General features: G+C 44.6%; 1 protein-coding gene across 3 annotated transcripts in view; it reads left to right on the plus strand.

The window, feature by feature from the left end:
- The first annotated feature begins 1,932 nt into the window (after positions 1–1,932).
- The window catches only part of CCDC9B (coiled-coil domain containing 9B), a 153,152-nt gene continuing 134,459 nt past the window's right edge, over positions 1,933–20,625 (plus strand). For 2 of the 3 annotated variants that reach the window (XM_069729513.1, XM_069729532.1), the window contains exon 1: positions 1,958–2,056. The gene's annotated coding sequence lies outside the window, so the exon portion shown is untranslated. Of the gene's footprint in view, positions 2,057–20,625 lie in introns of all 3 variants that reach the window. The other variant, XM_069729523.1, reaches the window with a different exon arrangement.

The raw sequence follows: 20,625 nt of genomic DNA on the forward strand, positions 1-20,625 counted from the left end.
GCGCTACAGAGTACTGCCTTTTTTGTTTGTATGCATATGAGTTGGGGACTCTAGGTTCAGCACCTGCTCACACTTAGTCTATGTTTGGATGTGACCGTCAGTTTTTTAAAATTTGTATTCATTAGCGTTCTGACTGAGCACTCCTCCTTTAAGCCACAGATGTTATAATTACAGCAGGGCCACTACCCCTCCGCACAGAGATAGATTTTAGTGTGAAAGTCAGTTTTTTTAAATTTATAACCTAAACTGGTCTTTCTCTCCCGAAAATTTTTCAGGGAGGGCCATTACAGGTTCGGGAGAGACCAATTGTAACATCACAGCCCATTTCCAGTAGTGGAGGGCTATAGGGGGCCTTTATCAAATTAATTATCTACCCCTGCAACCTTGATCGTGAGAGCAGAGGCCCAGTTGGAGAAACGGAACCTCGATCATGTGAGTGGAGGCCCAGTTGGGGAAATGGAACCTCGATTGTGTGACAGGAGGCCCAGTTGGAGAAACAGAACCTTGATCGTGTGAGCGGAGGCCCAGTTGAAAAAAACGGAACCTTAATCATGTGAGCGGAGATGAAGATGAGTCTTCTTTCCAAGACTGAAAGCATGAAAAACTAAACACACGTGATGAATATATTCATCTGTCAAGAAGAGATCCCATTTTGAAATAAAAATATATTATTTTAATTGAAACATAATATTAAAATAATTTAAAACAGTGGGGAAAAAGAATGGGGAATGTGACCTCCAAAAAGGGAGGGAAAACTGCGCTTAGCCAATTATAAACCTGATAATAGGGGGAGGTAAATACTGAAAAATCAAAGAAAAACAGGGGGGGTGGGATTCTAAGTAAATGCTGGTAGGTGGCAGACAGTCAAGTGTCCTGGTTATATGTCAAGTAGTCCTTTGTGAGGCTCTGCTGGATGTACATCAACCAGATACATGCAATAACAAAAAGCACCTACTGTATGTATCAGCTATGTGTATAAACCCAACCCTTACTGAGAAATGGCAAAAGTGTATAGTTATGAAATGGAATGCATTATTACCTCCACAAAGATGATAGTACTAGTCAGGATGGCATGCGGTGTTTCCCTCATACCTGACAGACGCCGTTTCGCTTTTGCTTCTTCTGGGGGCGTGTCTATGAAGGGCAATTCAGATGTTTAAATATCCTGTAGCAGTGAGACGTGTGGCGGTGGTAGGTTCAAAAGGACTTGCCGCTCGTGCTCCGCCTCCCAAGCCAATCAATCTTTGAGGCCAATTCATTAAAGATTTTACTCCACAAAAGTGAATAAAATTGGCAACTTATTGCCTTTTTTTTATTTCCGTTGCTCCTCTTAGAATTTCAATTTTTATTAAGTAAGAGATATGAGTCTTTTTATTTATGCTAATTTTTATGTTCTATTAAGCTGGACTCCTCAGGGGCGTGTATTTAAGAATATCTGTATAATTACACTGTAAACCGTGCCCCTTTGGTAAAACCATAAATATTAGCACTAATAAAGAAGGCCCTTATCTCTAGAACTGTATGATGGATTTAAATACAACAAAAAACAGAATACTTAGGGGAGCAGCAGGAATAAAACGAGAGCAAAAACTGGACACTTTTACTCTTGACAGGTCCTCTTTACAAATCTGATGTTTAACCTTACTAGATGCCTCGTTTGAGTATGAACAACAAATTATATATATATATATATATATATACATACAGTAAATTTATACATTGTAGGATATATACAGTAGTGACTTTTTATGCCTTTTATACATAATAAACAAGTAAATAAAGTAAATGGCTGATCATTTATCATATTGCAGAACCATGTATAGCAGCTATAAAAAAAAATAAAAGGAAAAAGTGACTGACTTGGTGGGACGAGGTGTCCACGGTCAGCATATTAGGCCTGTGCGATTGGCTGACAGCCCAGAAAAAGCCTTTGTAATCAAAACATGATCTTGTACGCTATGCAACCAGTGCAGAGTTGCCGTCTGATACCTCCACCGCCTCAGCTCTGCTTGGAATAGACCCAGCTTCACCGCTGATGTCCAAAATGCAGTAAAGTGTGAGTGTTGCCTTTGTGTGGTCTTTGCGTTAGGATAGCAGCTTTTTGTCATGTATCACTGACCCTATATGAGCGTTGGATGTAACACATAGTACAGTATAGTCATTTTTGGTGCATCTTCATTAGTTCTTGCTTTTCTTTTATCCTGACCGTTAGTCTACTGTGCTTCTAGTATAGCTTTTTTCCCCATAGGCTTTAATCTCTTGAGTTGCCCTTTAAATCTAAGTCCGGAAATGCTAAGTATGAAGTTATGCTCCGCAGCACCGCATATGGCGTTACTATTCCTGAAGAGAGCATTACAGCAGAGGGGACACTCATCGCAGGGTGAAGAAGCAGCGTCGGCATGTAATGAGAGAGGCGTACAGTGCCTGACATTACATAATGTCTGCTCTTTTCATTTCATGGCACAATCATAGGTTACTGCACTAATGATCGAGCTCCTACAACCCAACTTATAACACAGTCACCGCCTCCTGTTCTCTCTTTATGTTCATCTGCTATAATAGATGTTCTATTCGTTTCATCCGTCTCATCGTACGTTGAATGGTATCATGGAATATGCCGAGGACAGACATATTGATAGATTACTTGTCAGCAATATTTCTGCTACTTTTTACTGCTTTAAGGAGCTGTCCGGTGACCGATAGACAGAGCGGGACACTTTTATACCTGATCTATGGAGCAACAGCGCACAAGATCGACCACCGCTCCATTCATTCCCTGTTGAGCGCTGTGCCATAGAAAATGAATGGAGTGGGAGTTGGGCATCTCACCTGCCATGCCATTTTGGAACTGGATTAAACGTTCTGCTTTGGGGATAAAAATTCCCAGATCACCTATCCTATGCATCGTTTATAATTTGCTTATAGCACCTTTAAAGTGGAACTGTCATTTACCATCAATATGTACATTTTTTTTACCTGGTGCAAATGCCGCTGTTTTCCTGAATTTGGTATTGATTACACTGGGGAACAATTTGAAAAAAATTTTCTGTTGAGTTAGGTTTTTGAGCTGATTTATACTAAAATTGGCATGCTGATTCCAAAAATGTAGTCAGTTTTCTAGCACGTCAAGTTTTTCCTCCACAACTTACCTGCCAGAGAAGCACAATTGCACTGATATCTGTAATAAGACTTGTTATCTGATTACAATTCGACTCATATAGAGCTACGTGGCAACTTGTAAGAGTAGTCACAACTGAGACAGTGTGGTGAGAGGTGTGTGCAGCTCCCAATACGTCAAAATTATCAATATCTTTACACAAAAAATTTATCATAGTAGGAATAAATAGGATTTGTGATAGCTTTTCTCTTTACATTGGGCGCTTAGATGTAATTTATATATCTTTTATGATTTTTTTCTTTGTTAGTTTTCTAAGCTTGTAACTTTCCATCTCAGTGTTTTATTTATATATGTACATATTTCCTTTGTTTCAGATCATGTCTGCTCCTTCTTCCTCTCCTTGTAAATGCCTATTTGTACTATTTAAAAAAAAAAACACTTTTTAGGTACAGTAGTTTACATATTTTTGAGAAGACAAAAATCCTATAGTTCAAAAACTTGATGTGATAGAGAAAAACTGAGATCATTTCTGGACTCAGCATCCAAAAATTAGTTAAGAACAGTTGTCTGACCTAACTCCTAAAAAATTGTGTTCCCCAGTGTTATTTTTCATTCCTGATATATGGCATCCTCTTCTCTGTATATAATCTGTTTAGTCCACTGGGTGTGGCTCTCAAGAAGACACCTACAAAGGAGTTGATGAACACATCCTCTTGTCAGGAAGAGGGGGTCATATTCAGGAGAGGAAAGGCACAGAAGCAAAAGAAAAGCAAGGACAGATTCAGGAGATCACATATTCAGATTTACTGGCTATATTGTGTTCTCAATATACGTAATAAAGGGTTCTTCCCAAAAAATGAAGTTATCCCTTATCCATTGGCAGGGCTGCAACCAGAAATTTCGGGGCCCCATACTGAAAATTTTTTTGGTCCTCCCTTTTCTATTTTCTATTGTTGCAGGGTACCATCCGGCAGATCTCGGCGGGCGCATGCCATTTTTTTCCACAGGAAGATGACGCCAGGCCGAGGGACAGATCAGAAGGGTACTGGGATGGCAGAGGTATCGGGTGGTTTCGGTGGGCATCATTTCTCTCTCCTCTGACATATACAGCTCTGGCAAAAATTAAGAGACCACCACATCAAAATCCTGTCATGGGCAGCTCATCTCCAGACCTGAACCCCATTGAAAGCCTCTGGAATGTAAACAAGAGGATGATGAATAGTCACAAGTCATCAAAGAACTGCTTAAATTTTTGTGCCAGAAGCAGTGTGAAAGACTGGTGGAAAGCATGCCAAGACGCATGAAAGCTGTGATTAAAAATCATGGTTATTCCACAAAATATTGATTTCTGAACTCTTCCTGAGTTAACCCCTTCGCGCCATGCGCCGTACTAGTACTGCGCTGCCGGCACTGCATAAGTGCCAGCCGCAGTACTAGTACGGCGCCGCCATTTTCCGGTCACCGCGCGGCATCGCGCGGTGATCGGGTTCCGGTGTCTGCTGTTCCTGACAGCAGACAATCCCTGCACGCAGCCCCGGGTGCCTGCACCGCCCCCCCGCATCAGCGATCGCTGTGATTGGCTGGTCAATTCTGACTAGCCAATCACAGCGATGTGACAATAAAGTTTCAAAAAAAAAAAAAAAAAAAGCATGTGACAGGCTGTGATTGATGCTGTGTGACGTCGCACCAATCACAGCCGTCACAGTAGGTGGGGTGATCGCCACGTCACCTCACCTGATTAACCCCTATGGCGCTGATTGGCTGAACAATAGCTTCTAGCCAATCAGCGCCAAAGGGGTTAATTTAAAATACCGATCACCGCCCTGCACGCCATCTTTCTCTCAGATTTGGCGTGCAGAGCGGTGGTCTAAGCCCCTCTGTGTCACCTTAGTGAAGGAATCCATTGGTGGCCAGTGCGATCCTCCCTGCGATCTCCTGCCTCCAGCTTGTGCTCCTGCTCCAGCTTGTGCTCCGTGCTGTGTGCTCTCTGCTGCCATCTGCCTGCTGTGTGACTCCTGTGATCACAGCAGCAGCAGCACCTCCCCCACCCCTTTCCCATCCCCCTATCCCTGTTCCAGTACCCCCTCCCTCCAATTGAAATTTTTTGCGCACTTTTTTTGCGCTTTTTTTCCTGTGCGCGGCGTCCCGCGCAGAGCATTCGTGCTCTTTCTGTGTCCGCAGCGCTCTGATCAGTATCGCTGCTGATCAGAGACTGCGCCACAGGACTTTTTTTTTTAGGTTAGTTAGTGTAGCGGACATTGCAGTCTAAGCGACGTCCGTTTTTTTTTTTTTTTTAGAAAAAAAATTGTAGTTAGTACAGTGTAGTTTTAGACGTAACAAGGTAGCGTAGCCGGCGTCAGTGTTTGGTGACATCCCTCCATCCCTGTTCAAGTACCCCCCTCCAATTCAATTTTTTGCGCACTTTTTGTGCTTTTTTTCCTGTGCGCGGCATCCCGCGCAGAGCATTCGTGCTCTTCCTGTGTCTGCAGCGCTCTGATCAGTATCGCTGCTGATCAGAGACTGCGCCACAGGACTTTTTTTTTTTAGTTAGTGTAGCGGACATTGCAGTCTAAGCGACATCCGTTTTTTTTTTTTTTTTTAGAAAAAAAATTGTAGTTAGTACAGTGTAGTTTTAGACGTAACAAGGTAGCGTAGCCGGCGTCAGTGTTTGGTGACGTCCCTCCATCCCTGTTCAAGTACCCCCCTCCAATTCAATTTTTTGCGCACTTTTTTGCGCTTTTTTTCCTGTGCGCGGCGTCCCGCGCAGAGCATTCGTGCTCTTCCTGTGTCCGCAGCTCTTTGATCAGTATCGCTGCTGATCAGAGACTGCGCTACAGGACTTTTTTTTTTTATTTAGTGTAGCGGACATTGCAGTCTAAGCAACGTCCGATTTTTTTTTTTCTTTTACAAAAATATAATAGTAGTTAGTACAGTGTAGTCTTAGACGTAGATTAGCTGGTGTCACAGCATTCGTGACGACCGGTCTTTTTTTTTTTTTAGAGAAAAAAAAAATTGTACAGAGTAGTTTAGTGGTAGCGTGTTAGTGTAGCCAGCGTCACAGCGTTAGTGACGACCGATCATCTTTTAGAAAAAAAAAAAATCGTACTGAGTTTTATAGGTAGGGAGGTAGCGTCTTGTGCATAAAAAAAATCTGCTATCGCCGGATAATCTCTAGTGCATTAGGGGAGCGTACGTCACACTGTTAGTGGCGTTCGCTTTTCTTTTGTAAAAAAAATATTTAGTTGCGTAGGGTAAATTTATACTTTTTTTTTTATACAAACTTATTTTTACACATTGATTTTTCTTTTCATCTTTTTTTCTTGTTTCTTCTACATTTTTTCTCACTACTTGTTTTTTCTCTCTGATTGGTTTTAATAAAGAGTACCCTATACACAAGCCCCACACATTACACGTGTAAAAGCACCACTTACACACACATACCCAGGGTTTGGGAAAAAAAAATGGCCCATTCGTCAACAAGGCGCTATTCACCAGAGGAGGCTTACGCCATCCTTGCGTCCGACACGGATTCAGCCAGTGAGGAAGATCCCACATTCCTCTATTCCTCCTCTTCCTCCTCCTCCTCCTCATCTGGTGAGGAAAGACCCCTAACAAGGCGCCGTAGGACCCAGGCAACTCCTGCAGCAATCGATCCCGTATGGATTGCACCCCCGGAAAATTTTCAGCCCGTCATTCCGGATTTCAGCAGCAGCTCAGGAATCCAGTTTGACACGACTGGCCTCACTGAAATTGACTTCTTCAAATTCTTTTTCAGTGATGAAATAATAAATATTATGGTGGCCCAGACGAACCTGTATGCCCAACAATTTTTTACCCAAAATCCCACGTCATCTTATGCCAGATGGACCCCCGTAAATGCAGCAGAGATGATGACATTTTGGGGAATTGTGCTGCATATGGGCCTAATCAAAAAGCCAAAGCTTCGGCAATACTGGAGTACTGACATTCTCTACAGTACACCGGTATTCCGCATGGCCATGAAAAGGACACGATTAGAAGCGATCCAAAAATTTTTGCATTTCAGTGATAATGCGCAGTGTCCTCCCCGAGACGATCCAAACTTTGATCGTCTATATAAAATTCGTCCAGTGGTTGAACACTTCAGCAGAAAATTTGCTGAGGCGTACACACCCCAGAGGGACATCGCTATTGATGAATCTCTCGTTCATTTCAAAGGGAGGCTAAAATTCCGACAGTACCTGCCCAGTAAGAGGTCCAGGTACGGAATAAAGCTGTACAAACTGTGCGAGAGTACCTCAGGGTACACCCACAGATTTAGGGTCTACGAGGGTAAGGACACCCAGATTAACCCCCCTGAATGCCCCCCCATCCTGGGGGTGAGTGGGAAAATTGTGTGGGAATTGCTGCACCCACTGCTGGATAAGGGTTATCACCTTTATATTGACAACTTTTACACCAGCATCCCACTCTTCAAGGCCCTCTCTGCCAGAGGTACAGCTGCATATGGCACCGTGCGAAAAAAATCAGCGAGGCCTCCCTAAGCCGCTAATTGGGCAAACGCTGAGAAAAGGGGAAAGCAGAGCCAAATGCAGCGACAACATGCTGGTGGTCAAGTATAAGGACAAAAGGGATGTCCTTATCCTGACCACCATACACCGTGACAACAGCACCCTTGTCACTGTTCGTGGGACCACAACACAAGTCCCAAAGCCAGATTGTATCCTGGATTACAATCGGTACATGGGGGGTGTGGATCTCTCAGATCAGGTCCTCCAACCATACAGTGCCATGCGAAAAGCTTACGCATGGTACAAAAAATTGGCCGTGCACATTGTACAGATGGCACTGTACAATGCTTTTGTGCTGTCCCGATCTGCAGGCAATACGGGGACCTTCCTTCAGTTTCAGGAGGTAGTCATCAAGGCCCTAATGTTTGGCACTCAGGGAGGTGAGGGTCCCAGTACTTCTGAATCTGATAGTGCCCGTATTGTCCAAGGTCAACATTTCCCAGGACAGGTTCCCCAAACAGCGAGGACAGGACGATCACAAAAACGGTGCAGAGTATGTTCCAAGAGGGGAATCCGAAAGGACACAATTTACCATTGTGAAACCTGCCCTGAGAAACCTGGCCTTTGCATTAAGGATTGCTTCAAAGCATACCACACGTCCACAAATTAATAAAAATTAGTTTATACCCTGTTGACACAACACACTGTGTAGTTTCCAACATGGGGTCACTTGTGGAGTGAGGCACTTGGAGGTTTACGGTGCTCACCACATATCTAAATAAATTCCTTGGTAGGTCCAGTTTTCAAAATGGTGTCACTTGTGGAGTGAGGCACTTGGAGGTTTACGGTGCTCACCACATATCTAAATAAATTCCTTGGTAGGTCCAGTTTTCAAAATGGGGTCACTTGTGGAGTGAGGCACTTGGAGGTTTACGGTGCTCACCCCATATCTAAATAAATTCCTTGGGAGGTCCAGTTTTCAAAATGGTGTCACTTGTGGAGTGAGGCACTTGGAGGTTTACGGTGCTCACCACATATCTAAATAAATTCCTTGGGAGGTCCAGTTTTCAAAATGGTGTCACTTGTGGAGTGAGGCACTTGGAGGTTTATGGTGCTCACCACATATCTAAATAAATTCCTTGGTAGGTCCAGTTTTCAAAATGGGGTCACTTGTGGAGTGAGGCACTTGGAGGTTTACGGTGCTCACCACATATCTAAATAAATTCCTTGGGAGGTCCAGTTTTCAAAATGGTGTCACTTGTGGAGTGAGGCACTTGGAGGTTTATGGTGCTCACCACATATCTAAATAAATTCCTTGGAAGGTCCAGTTTTCAAAATGGTGTCACTTGTGGAGTGAGGCACTTGGAGGTTTACAGTGCTCACCACATATCTAAATAAATTCCTTGGTAGGTCCAGTTTTCAAAATGGGGTCACTTGTGGAGTGAGGCACTTGGAGGTTTACGGTGCTCACCACATATCTAAATAAATTCCTTGGGAGGTCCAGTTTTCAAAATGGTGTCACTTGTGGAGTGAGGCACTTGGAGGTTTACGGTGCTCACCACATATCTAAATAAATTCCTTGGGAGGTCCAGTTTTCAAAATGGGGTCACTTGTGGAGGATTTCCACTGTTTAGGTACATTCAGGGGCTCTGCAAATGCAACGTGACGCCTGCAGACCAATCCATCTAAGTCTGCATTCCAAATGGTGCTCCTTCCCTTCCGAGCTCTGCCATGCGCACAAACAGTGGTTTTTCCCCACATATGGGGTATCGGCGTACTCGTGAAAAATTGCACAACATTTTTTTCTTTCTATTTTGTCCTATAACCCTTGGGAAAACAAAAAAACCTTGCTAAAGATCATTCTTGTGGAAAAAATGTGTTCTATTTTTTTTTACGACTCATCATTATAATTTTTGGTGAGGCACTTGGAGGTTCACGGTGCTCATCACATAGCTAGATAAGTTCCTTGAAGGGTCTAGTTTCCAAAATGGGGTCACTTGTGGCGGTTTTCCACTGTTTAGGCACATCAGGGGCTCTCCAAACGGGAAATGGTGTCCGATCTCAATTCCAGCCAATTTTGGTTTGTAAAAGTCAAAAGGCGCTCCTTCCCTTCCGAGCCCTGCCGTGTGCCCAAACAGTGGTTTTCCCCCACATATGGGGTATCAGTGTATTCAGGATGAATTGGTCAACAACTTTAGTGGTCCATTTTCTCCTTTTACACTTGTGAAGATAAAAAAATTGTTGTTAAAAGATAATTTTTGGGGAAAAAATGTGAATTTTTATTTTCACGCCTCTACGTTCTAAACTTCTGTGAAGCACCTGGGGGTTCAAAGTGCTCACCACATAGCTAGATAAGTTCCTTGAAGGGTCTAGTTTCCAAAATAGGGTCACTTGTGGCGGTTTTCCACTGTTTAGGCACATCAGGGGCTCTCCAAACGGGACATGGTGTCCGATCTCAATTCCAGCCAATTTTGGTTTGTAAAAGTCAAAAGGTGCTCCTTCCCTTCCGAGCCCTGCCGTGTGCCCAAACAGTGGTTTTCACCCACATATGGGGTATCAGTGTATTCAGGATAAATTGGTCAACAACTTTAGTGGTCCATTTTCTCCTTTTACACTTGTGAAGATAAAAAAATTGTTGTTAAAAATCATTTTTGGGGAAAAAATGTGAATTTTTATTTTCACGCCTCTACGTTCTAAACTTCTGTGAAGCACCTGGGGGTTCAAAGTGCTCACCACATAGCTAGATAAGTTCCTTGAAGGGTCTAGTTTCCAAAATGGGGTCACTTATGGCGGTTTTCCACTGTTTAGGCACATCAGGGGCTCTCCAAACGGGACATGGTGTCCGATCTCAATTCCAGCCAATTTTGGTTTGTAAAAGTCAAAAGGCGCTCCTTCCCTTCCAAGCCCTGCCGTGTGCCCAAACAGTGGTTTTCCCCCACATATGGGGTATCAGTGTATTCAGGATGAATTGGTCAACAACTTTAGTGGTCCATTTTCTCCTTTTACACTTGTGAAGATAAAAAAATTGTTGTTAAAATATAATTTTTGGGGAAAAAAATGTGAATTTTTGTTTTGACCATTTTTCTTTGTCAGAAAAAAAATACAAAATTTATTGCTTGGAAATTCGGAGACATATTGTCAGAAGTTTATAGAATAAAAGAACAATTTACATTTAACTCAGAAATATACCTATAAAGAGAAAATTCAGACAAACTGAACATTTTGCAGTGGTCTCTTAATTTTTGCCAGAGCTGTATATCATGTCAAAAGAGAGAGAAATGATTGAAACAGCAGGCACGCTTTTTTTCATGATTACTGTTGTTCATTGAATAATGGAGATCACATGACCGAACACTGGAAAATCCAGCCCTGATCATGTTCTTCGGGGTCTCAGCTATCCCCAGTGACCGAGACCCCAGAAATTTTCTGAATATGGGGTTTTTAATGAGTGTTGGTAGTCGCTAAGAGGTTAAACTTTGATTAACAGAATTGGCCATTTTCTGGTTATTGTTGACCCATGTGTTTGAGATTATAAGGCACTCACTAATACGGCATTTCTTGAATTTCCGAACTAAATATACTGGAAATAGAAATATAGGCGATGCTGAATTTCTGCACTAAGCGCCTTTTAATCATCTCACAAACACATTGGTTAGCAATAACCAGAAGGTGGTCAATGCCCTTCACATAAAAGCTTCATAACACATTCCCAATAAACATCTATTTTTCATAAGAGTAATTTAGTTAATTCTTTCGTTCAATTATGTAAAGTGAAAAATTATAGTGTCAGTAACAAATGGAAAACAAACAAAAAAACAAAGACAACATGTATAACCAATTAATACAATGGAAATAAGGTCATTTTGGGTGGTCGGAAAAACAGTATTGCACATGGAGCGCCCCCAGACACAGGGCCACGCGTTTCAGTACCGGGCCTCTCTGGTTCGGTTCTGAGGCAGTCACGGTGGCTAGACCCGGTCCGCGACCCTGCTAAGGGGCGTCCAATGAAAGTAGTGGAACAGTCTGTCAGGGGTTCGTGACGCCACCTGTGGTGTTCGGTCAGGATGACCGACGCTGCTGTGGGGTACGCTGGGGTGATGGAATGGCAGCTGGGTGGTATAACTTCCCACAGGTGAAGTATGTCCCCAGGGCTTCCCAGTAAGGGGGATGGTGATGGTGTGAGGTGCAGGCAATAACGAGGACACAAGGTTGCAGTCTCTACCTTTTTACTGAAGGCTTCAATATACTCAGTCCAGAGCACGTTCAACCGGGCTATCAGAGACCGGCCGGTCCGATGGGCACATCCAGAGTTTCCCTCACAGATGGAAATCGTTGCCTACCAATAGCGCCTGTGTGTTGTAGTCCTACCCTGCTGAGCATTCGGAATAGTCATCACAACTGCTGCTCTCGTTCGTTCGTTCTCTACAGCTTTCTCTCTCTCGTTCTTTGGTTCCAGATGTTGCTAGTTTCTAACGTCCCCCAGATATGTTTTGGCTAGGACGCCACCCGTTTGACGGGAAGGCTTGGAGGTCTTCCGGGACCCTAGAGACGCCCCTCTCCCAATGTTGCCCCTATGTCTTCGTAGGTGTAGAAGGTAGACAGCCAACCTATGATTATCTGTCCAGCGGAATTTGAAGTAAGGCCTGAAGTCAGTTACTCCTACGGTGATCTGGCCACCGACTACGTGCCTCAGTAAGATGTTGCCTTCCTCTCTCGGCACGACTCTTACAGGCTCTCCTTTGTGCTGATCTCGTTTACACTGTTCCACAATATTCTTCCCTTCTTGTTTCTCTCTTAGGATACCGCCGCAAGGTGTGCAGGCGCGGTTCCGTTACGTTCTGTTCTGTTCGCTAGGCACCTGCCAGGTTCCCACGCCTGACAGGGACGCCCCTGTGTCTTCTCCCTGCAACACCCCTGCCACGGGATGTTGCCTGGTTCCAACCCAGTCAGCTTCTGACTAACTTCCTCCCCAGCCCCTAGTTTTACCAGTGTGAGGAGTGGCCCAATAAATAAAGCCTTTTTCTCCCCCTAGTGGCCGGAGTGTGAAGTGTAATGTGTTCTGGTGATACCTGGTCAGGAGAAGTCTTTAGTGCCATCAGATGTACCGCTGCTCCCCTTAGTGGCAGAGCGCTATACTGCAACGACCAGGTCTCTGGGGCGCTGCACTCCCCCCCGGTTAAATCCAGTACTCCTGGACTGGGAAGAACAACAATATAATGCAGTGAAAGACATACAAAATTTTTGAATGCTAAGAATAAGTGAATAGAAAAGGTGCTTCCCTTTATGGGAGGTGAGGACGCTTAAACGTTGCAAACAATAACAAGATTAAATAGTTTTAAATAACATTTAGATTATAAATAACCTTTAGTACCCAGCCGGGTATTCTACTTAAGTGCAAATTTTGAACAAATAACTAACTCTTCCTTTAAGGGCGTATTCGCTGAACCCACTAAAGGCCTACCATAAAATACTATTACAACATCTCAACTTTCTTTCCGTTCCAACCTTACCAATGCAGGACCGCCTAGCTCCTTGGCTGAGCCTACTGCCATTGTGCCGACCATCTTTCTACGTTTCTCAGGAGGACTCTCTCTCTAACCCCTACGGGTTCATTTCAAACTTTCCTGTCCTCAATCTTTATTAACATTATTTAACTATCTAAATTCTTCAACATTATTAACGTTTCAACCTTTATCAAAGTAGTCATCAAACATTCCCTTTAAGAGGGACCCAAGTCTCTGGTGCAGATTCTCTTTCAGCAAGCAAGTTCACAGCAAGCAAGTCCTTCTGCATCATGTCTTCGCAAAGTCTTCTTTGGCTTATAAAACCAGTAGGGAGCACCTTTAAGAAGGTGCAAACTATTTACAAGGCAGTTCTGAATCATTCACCGTCCATCATCCGACAGTCTTTAAAATAATGATGAACGTTGGTTAACAACAGTAGAAAAGAAAACAATAGAAAACAATAGGGATCCCGGGTAAACAAAGGGATCCCTAGGAGTTAACCCTGGACGGGTTGACGGTAACAGCAGGAACACAATGAACTATGTACATATTTCGGATCTTCGAGGTTTAGTGCTGCGGAGGTTGGGGTCTTACCTCACAGACCACACTTTTCCGTTGGGCACGGGTGGAATCCGCAGTTGCTCATGGGGCCGAGCTCGCTTGGTGGTCCACCACAGGGACCCCTTCCTCTGGAGCTCCAGCTTCCACCTGTAGGGCCGCGCATAACAGGACACCTCTGGCCACCCAGCCGGCCTCTCTCCACCATCGGGTATATGTCACTGCGTCGCCTGGCCTCAGTTCACGGGTCTCCTCCCTCGTCCCATAGCGGGGCTCCACTTCACTCCGGTCGACACAGACCTGCAGGGGTTCTCCGATCTCCTGGATAACCCCCCTCTCCTGCCTGGGGTTGTAGAAGACTACCACTCCCCAGTGCGATGGCGGGACCTTCTCCTCTCCGGTGAGATCTATCACTTCTACAGGTCGTGGCTGTTTCCTCCAAGCCGCCACTAGACGTCGCTGGTGCTCCGTCACTGACAGGATTCTTAAGTCCCGCTCCTGCGGGGCACAGCTTCCTGGCCGGGTGCAAAGTCCTGGCGCAGCCGGAGTGGGCAGAGAAGGGGACACAGGGGACAGACGGATCTAGCCGCCGAGCCTCGGCGGCGGCCACCCAGCCATCGGGCATCCGCCCTCCAGGTTTTCCCTCAGGTGGCTTTGCAGCAGTCAAGTCCTGCAGCGGCGGTGACTCTGGGATTGCCGCGGGCTATACAGGCCTGTGCCTGGCTAGGTCGTCTCCATGCGGTGGCCTGGGAGTCGCCATCTTTATCCCCTTCTCCAGATCTTCTTCTCGGGCTCTCTTTCGGGGGCGGCTCCGTCCCCACTGTCCTCACCCTCCGTAGAGGATGAGAAGGCGGACCTCGGCGGCTGACGGGCCCGCCCTCAAGATACAGCAATGCTTAGACTGGGCGGCCATTATCGTTCCCGCTCTTCGGTTCTTCTACACCCACTTCCACGCCCTTCTTCTTCTCCTGCGCTCCTCGTGGCGCGACAATGGCGGCAGTTTTGGTGGGAATCTTGCGTCAATAGCAATGCACAGTCCTTGCAGTAAATCACAATTCCAACACGTCTCAATCACAGTTCCAAGGCACACATTACCCAATTCTTCAGGTTTAAGTACGATCCTGTTCGTGATGCCAAGTTGGAGCGCCCCCAGACACAGGGCCACGCGTTTCGGTACCGGGCCTCTCTGGTTGGGTTCTGAGGCAGTCACGGTGGCTAGACCCGGTCCGCGACCCTGCTAAGGGGTGTCCAATGAAAGTAGTGGAACAGTCTGTCAGGGGTTCGTGACGCCACCTGTGGTGTTCGGTCAGGATGACCGACGCTGCTGTGGGGTAGTTTCTAACGTCCCCCAGATATGTTTTGGCTAGGACGCCACCCGTTTGACGGGAAGGCTTGGAGGTCTTCCGGGACCCTAGAGATGCCCCTCTCCCAATGTTGCCCCCTATGTCTTCGTAGGTGTAGAAGGTAGACAGCCAACCTATGATTAACTGTCCAGCGGAATTTGAAGTAAGGCCTGAAGTCAGTTACTCCTACGGTGATCCGGCCACCGACTACGCGCCTCAGTAAGATGTTGCCTTCCTCTCTCGGCACGACTCTTACAGGCTCTCCTTTGTGCTGATCTCGTTTACACTGTTCCACAATATTCTTCCCTTCTTGTCTCTCTCTTAGGATACCGCCGCCGTTCTGTTCTGTTCGCTAGGCACCTGCCAGGTTCCCACGCCTGACAGGGACCCCCTGTGTCTTCTCCCTGCAACACCCCCTGCCACGGGATGTTGCCTGGTTTCAACCCAGTCAGCTTCTGACAAACTTCCTCCCCAGCCCCTAGTTTTACCAGTGAAAGGAGAGGCCCAATAAATAAAAGCTTTTTCTCCCCCTAGTGGCCGGAGTGTGAAGTGTAATGTGTTCTGGTGATACCTGGTCAGGAGAACTCTTTAGTGCCATCAGACGTACCGCTGCTCCCCTTAGTGGCAGAGCGCTATACTGCAACGACCAGGTCTCTGGGGCGCTGCACACACGATCTAAGGAAATGAACCATAAAAATAAAGACATACTGTATTTCCATAAATTTAAGAATAGCAAACAATAGTGCAAACTGTCCTCCGAACTGAGCTCTAATACTAGAGGGATATTCCCCTGTTACATGTCCCTAATGCTATGACTTTGGGTCAGTAAACCTGCAGTCAGGCTAGGGCGCTCATCCATGATACAGGGGACCATACCTGGCAATAATACAATAATGTAAAACTGTCTACATTGTAGAAGATGTGAAGTGCAAATTTACACGGAGATATATCTAGATTGTAGTATTTTGTTTCTATTCTCAGAACTGGTAAGAACTTTTACCCAAAATGTAACTAAAACCCTGAATGATGAAAAATAGTCAGAGAGTCCTTCAGCTCCTGAATGTGCATCATTTGTAAGTTTACCGGAAGAAATGACTTTATCAAGAGCTTTCAAAATGCTTTGCAGCTTTTGAGCAATGGGACGCACAGCCTCTATTCTTGTCACAATGTGACTATGGGATAGCTAATGTGCTGCTATACTGACCATCAGGCTTGGGGTCCCTAGCTATCCCTGTCTCCACAATTACCCCTGAGGATGGGGATGCCTTGGCCAGACAGAGAGGGCAAAACAGAAGCACAAACACTCAGCACTCTCCCGGGAAAATACACTAACAAATTAAAGTGTAAATCGAAAGTGGCAACAAAGTATTATAAAGATACGTAGGAAAAAAGGAGTTAACTAAACACAGCTCGCAATAACTGAGGGGATAACCACTAGTAGCCATGATGTGTCCACCTCTCCAGACCAGGATAGAGAAACTATATCTGGCATTACCTGAATAGCAGAGCCAGCTGAAAGAGGGAAAGAGTAGATATGACCGGTTCTCCCACAGCATGGGACCAAAGGCAATCAACCTCAAAATTTAACTCTTGCTAACCTGCCTAGGAGCTGCAGCTCTAAGAGTTGATGCCCCAGTCACTCTGGACTGATCATAGCTAGCAATGGAGTTACAAGGAGGAGTGTAAGAATCTGTGGAATTCACAGACCCTGACATATCATGACAGTTGGTGATGATTGAGAAAACCTCCTTGTGACAATACTTTAGCTCCACCAGGTGTCATTTAGACCATACAAAGACCTTCCAACTACATCAAGCTAGGTGCTCAATCTCTCAGCGCTGTTGTTAAACATAATGTATAGCTTATGCTTCCAAAATAGTCTTCAATTTAGGGCAGCATGCAGCAGCATGAACACCCATGAGGTTTAAAGTATAGGGAGCACAAGGACTAAGGAGAGCTCTTGGAAACTTCTCTTTGGTCCTTACACCTTACTCCTACCAGACATGTTTGCTCCATTAACATATCCCTGGCCTGTGCTGTCTTTGAGGTCAATGGCATGCTCCTTCAGTCTTGATATAATCATGTCTACAATTTGTTCTCCCATGTTAAGAATAAAAACTGAAGAATTTTCTTTGTTGTTCCCCTGAAAGCCATGTTCTGTGATTCTAAATGCAGTGTCACATCCAAAAGTCTTTCTAGAAGAATCACAAGCTTCTCTGCTTCCTTCTCTAAACTAGTTTGCTTCTCAAAGTCAACATCATGGCCACCTAGGGCCTTTTAGATTGTCCCCCAACTCCAGTAGTGCTTCCTGTGCTGGGCACTATGTTCATGCTCTGGTAACTTGAGGTGCAGACGATGCCATTTGGAAACCAAAGGATTAAAACAGTCTTTCCATCAAAGGATGCTCCCTGTCTTGATTCTCTGATCAGCAGAAAATGCTATGCACGTTACACAATACATTACCTTCCTACTTAGGCTCCATCTTAGCCAATCCCTTAAAAAATGTTCATACCCATTAGATGACTTAGCATATTGGAGAAAGTCACCAAAGAAACAGTCATCAACATCCTTAGGCAGAGATTGTACCATCTGCTACAATTCTTCATTAGAAAGCCCTGAAAGAATAATCTTCTGCTGTTCCTTATCCATGAGGACACCTGGCCACAGTGCTTGGTCTTTCCAATTGATTCCTTCTTCTTGTAATTTTAAATGAGCGCACTCCTCTGGAGAAAAAGACTCTGCACTCTGATCACAAGATGGTTCTTCATACATATGTTCTAAAATGGAACTTGAACATGAAGGCATTGGCTCTTCTTCCATCTCTATAAAAAGTGGGAGGGAACATTTTTTGAGAAGGACTCTTTGGTGACATGGTATTGGACCATGTTTCCGCAGATGATTTGGTTACCACACTAGTTGTCATAGCTGCATCCTCTTCTTTCATTACTGAAGAAATGCTTGAAGGGACTCACTGGATGAAGCAGTATGCTCAAGCATTTGATGAGAAGCTTGCATCTGAAGGGGTTCACAAGTGTCAACATCACCTCCCTTGGTGCTTTGTCGCTTTTGAAAGTACTAACATACTGTAGAACTTGTTTTTATGCCTTTGCTCTTCTTTATCACGTTCCTTTTTCTCCTTTTGTTTTTGAAGGCCAGATTTATAATGGTGCATATTTCTGGGACTAGGTGCACAATTTTTGCTTACAAGGTAATCTGTAAATGAGTATTACCCACAACTTGAAATGGCAACACTAAATCATACTGGCAGTGTATAGGGCAGCTAAAACAATATAAAGCATACAGGTAAGGCTAGTTTCACACATCAGTTTTTTGTTTTCAGGCTAAATCCGGCCAATTTGTAAAAAAAACGGATCCGGCGCAAATTGTGAAAAACTGATGCGCCGGATCCGTTATTTAGCTGGATCCGTCTTTCTTTAATGTGCATGGATTTTTTACTTCCTGTTTCGGAGAGAGCGAGAGAGAGAGAGAACCCAGAACGGAAAAACTGCATGATTTGTATGGGAAATGCTTTGAAAACCGGATCCGGGCGCCGGATTCATTGTTTCACACCTCCGTTTCATGTGTTTTTGGACGATTCCATCACTGTGCGGTTTTTTCCGCCGGACAAAAAAAGTTGCAGTGGACGTTTTCTCCATCCGCCGGAAACGACTATTTGGACGGATCCCGAAAAAAACGGATGAAACGTCTGGTCATCAGGCACAATCAGGCGCTAATACAACTCTATGGGAAAAAACGGATCCGGCGTAAAAAAAAAATGGATCCGTTTTTTCCAAAAATTGCCGGATTGTGCCTGAAACAAAAAGCCTGATATGTGAAAGTAGCCTAAGGCTGATTTCACACAAGCTCTCTTTTTACATCCGTGCGGTGAAGTAAAAAAAAGAGAAAGAACAGTCTAACAGACTCTGACACTTTTGTTCTTATCACCATTGATTCTAAGCTATTTCCATGGCAAAAAGTTATAGCTATTGAGATACTGTATATGTGCGGCCACTTCATTTATTTCAATGACAGTTCCATCTATTTCCGAAACTCCCAGTCAAATGAATCGAGCGGCTGCACGTATGTCTGACAAGGCGCTCCATTCATTTGAGGGGGTGTTTGGATTTATAGGGCCCCTGTTCTCGGGATCAGTGGGAGTTCTACTTCTAGGACCCCCCACTGATCACAAGGACAAAGTCCCTATAAATCTCATCACCCCCTAAAATGAGCCGAGCAGCTGATTGGGCATGCATGCAGCCACCTGATTGTAAGGAACAGTTCACACGGCAGAATTTCTAGAAGAATTTTGAAGCGGACAGGTCCTTTAACGGCATGGCTGTAGCTAAAACTCGCTCTTATCTGTCTCCCATAGCGATGAAAGGGAGGCATGAAAGAAGTCGCAGCCGTGGATATTCAGCAAAATGTCGGTGTGGCTGTGCGCACCAAATTTCTGCTTGAAAATCTGCCATGTGAAGTGTCCCTAATAATTATCCCATATGTTGTGTATAGGGGTTAAGTATTAGGATACTAAAATATCCCCTTTAAGACAGGCCACTGTACCTTATTGCAAGCAGTCAGGCAACAGTCAGTAGGGCTGAAGTTAGTAGTATTTAGTAGTTTGAAGGCAGGCAGTAGACAGTGACGACCTCCTACTTCACACTGCACTGTGTCCCATGCAGTCTGTCAGGATGTTTATACCATGGCTCGGCTGTGCAACCTCAGTGCAGGCTGCGAATCGTGTCTCACCCAGTCTGGCCCCCCTCTTTGCTTCTGCTCACTGGGCCCCATACACCAGTAATGTCATTAATACCCTGATGGTGGCTTAGTCCATTGGATGGTTAGTAACTCGCAGATTACTGGGGTGTCCAACCGTTGGGTCCCGCAGATTAACATTAGGGTGCTTTCACATTGCATTTAGGCATCTGGGTGTCCACCTTAAGTAGGCATAAATGCCGAAAATGATGCATGGCAGAGTGCACATTTGCTCTGTCAGCACCATTATAGTCTATGTTGTTTTGCGGGCGGTTCGGACGTAAGCCTCAATGGGGCCACTGAACAGGTGCCTAAACACAATGTGAAAGAACTCAGCCTGAACCAGCTGTTTTAGATGTTCCTCCATGTCTGTCATTTAAATGCAATGTTTCTTTAAAAATACTGTTTCTTTAAACATCTTTATGCCCGCATCCTCCACCATATGGGGGAGTTTAGCTCCCTGGTTAGACTGATAGAGACATTTTCAGGCTTCAAATGTCCAAATTTCTGGTGCTTTCTGATTTTTATTAGTAAGTTATTTTAAGTATAGGCAATAAACATGCAGGTTGTACTAATCATACTAACCAAAAGAAAAGTTTAACAAAATCCTGGTAATCTGAGCACTTTCTGAACAATATAACTTTCCTGTCTGTCTTACACACAAAACAGTAGCAACATATATATTGGGTAAACTATACCAGTCCACTGTACACTATAGAGTCATTATACTGTATTTTCTACTGCCCAGTACATATCCTCCCATACATGGATCCATTCACTGACTAGTGTGCACGTAGAACATTAGTATACCACGCAGGCTCCACGCTGTGCCCATTCTCTATTACATAGACACACAGATT

This window comes from Ranitomeya imitator, chromosome 1 (genome assembly GCF_032444005.1).
Source record: "Ranitomeya imitator isolate aRanImi1 chromosome 1, aRanImi1.pri, whole genome shotgun sequence".
Classification (NCBI taxonomy): Eukaryota; Metazoa; Chordata; class Amphibia; order Anura; family Dendrobatidae; genus Ranitomeya; species Ranitomeya imitator.